At 40.2% G+C, this 935-nt stretch overlaps 1 long non-coding RNA gene across 1 annotated transcript; it reads left to right on the top strand.

The window, feature by feature from the left end:
- Positions 1 to 80: 80 nt before the first annotated feature.
- Positions 81 to 873, top strand: LOC113473221. Its single transcript, XR_003395257.1, has 2 exons — positions 81 to 159; positions 766 to 873. It is a non-coding gene; the product is annotated as an uncharacterized LOC113473221 (long non-coding RNA).
- Positions 874 to 935: the final 62 nt, after the last annotated feature.

Raw genomic sequence — 935 nt, 5'->3', positions numbered from 1 at the left:
GCTACATTAGACTCGTGTGGTCTGTGTCGTAGTATGCCCATCCCGTAGTATGTCTCTCATCAGATGGGCGAGAAGAGAGTGTAACCAGTATTGCCAATGAAGAGTGTTCTTCCATACCTTGGGACGAGTTTCAGTTTAAATTCGCGCAGAGGTCGAAAGGTAAATTTATATCGAATTACCTCCTGGTCTAATTAAAAAAAAAAAGTGTTTCATTGCCGTTTTTATTTCGTAGCAATGAAACAACTGCTACATTAGACTCGTGTGGTCTGTGTCGTAGTATGCCCATCCCGTAGTATGTCTCTCATCAGATGGGCGAGAAGAGAAGAGACACAATACTTCCCATTTAGGTCAACACGAGAACATGACGAAGTAAGTTGTTGAAATATTTGCAATCGAGAAACGAGTACAATTTTTTGTCAATGGTGGGCATCAAACCCGGAACCTTCTGCATCTCACACCCACTTCTTTATGTTATGGTGGATCCTTGGTAGACTTTTTTAAATATAAAAATGAAATTTTATTATTATTATTTAACAATGAAAAACAAAGGCAATGCCTCTCCATCTTCGTAAGATAAATTTCTCATTTTCTTTCTTGTTGCCCGCAACCGTAATGAAAAACGAAACTCCACTTGTTCGAGTTTTGCTTTGTTAAGCACACTTTAGAAGCATACTTTAGCTTAGGAAGGATCGTCTTGTATTTATACTACTTCTTCTCATAAAATAAATCAAATAAAACATTAAAAACAAAAACATTTCTTCCCAGGTTGGGTGGAAATAGACATGGACGGTTTGGAAGACGGCATCGAACCCCGGGTCAAGCTTCGGTTCGACCATGTGGTACAACCGCAGGATCCCAACACTTGGAAGCGGCGTAATCCAGGCCTGTGGTTCCAGGACTACTTGCAGGCCAAACTGTCCAATATAGATCTACGT

This window comes from Diaphorina citri, unplaced genomic scaffold (assembly GCF_000475195.1).
Source record: "Diaphorina citri unplaced genomic scaffold, Diaci psyllid genome assembly version 1.1 scaffold19702, whole genome shotgun sequence".
In the NCBI taxonomy this organism is placed as follows: Eukaryota; Metazoa; Arthropoda; class Insecta; order Hemiptera; family Psyllidae; genus Diaphorina; species Diaphorina citri.
The sequence above is the reverse complement of the archived record's forward strand: the minus strand, read 5'-3'. Positions and strand labels throughout refer to the sequence as shown.